The 356-nt window shown below is 50.6% G+C and overlaps 1 protein-coding gene across 1 annotated transcript in view; it reads right to left on the bottom strand.

Moving 5' to 3' along the window:
• PLXNB3 (plexin B3) overlaps positions 1-356 on the bottom strand; it is a 70,041-nt gene that overhangs the window by 11,692 nt on the left and 57,993 nt on the right. The gene's annotated exons all lie outside the window — the stretch shown is intronic.

Here is a 356-nt window from a genome sequence, read left to right as displayed (position 1 = left end):
GGCCGGGCCGCGTGGAATGGCGCGCTGCCCGGCTTCCTGATACAGGAAGTACTCGTGCTAGGTATCGGAGCATATGGGCGAGTACGAGTACTCACCTAAAGACTCGGTATCGGCACCGATACCGATACCAGTATCGGTGCATCCCTACCAATTACCAATACCTTTTTTTTTTTAGGGTCATGTGACAGTTTTTCCAAAACAATACAGAGTAATGATATCAGGACAGTGGTGGAGCGCCAGAGCCCGGTCCCAGCTGCAACCGCTGCACCCCTGGTAGTTCTTCCACTGACGCCAAGCTGTACAGGGACTACAAATCCCAGCAATACATTATACAGCAATGTAGAAGAATATTGTCA

Source organism: Nanorana parkeri, unplaced genomic scaffold (assembly GCF_000935625.1).
Source record: "Nanorana parkeri isolate BGI_ZX_2015 unplaced genomic scaffold, ASM93562v1 scaffold2085, whole genome shotgun sequence".
In the NCBI taxonomy this organism is placed as follows: domain Eukaryota; kingdom Metazoa; phylum Chordata; class Amphibia; order Anura; family Dicroglossidae; genus Nanorana; species Nanorana parkeri.
The sequence above is the reverse complement of the archived record's forward strand: the minus strand, read 5'-3'. Positions and strand labels throughout refer to the sequence as shown.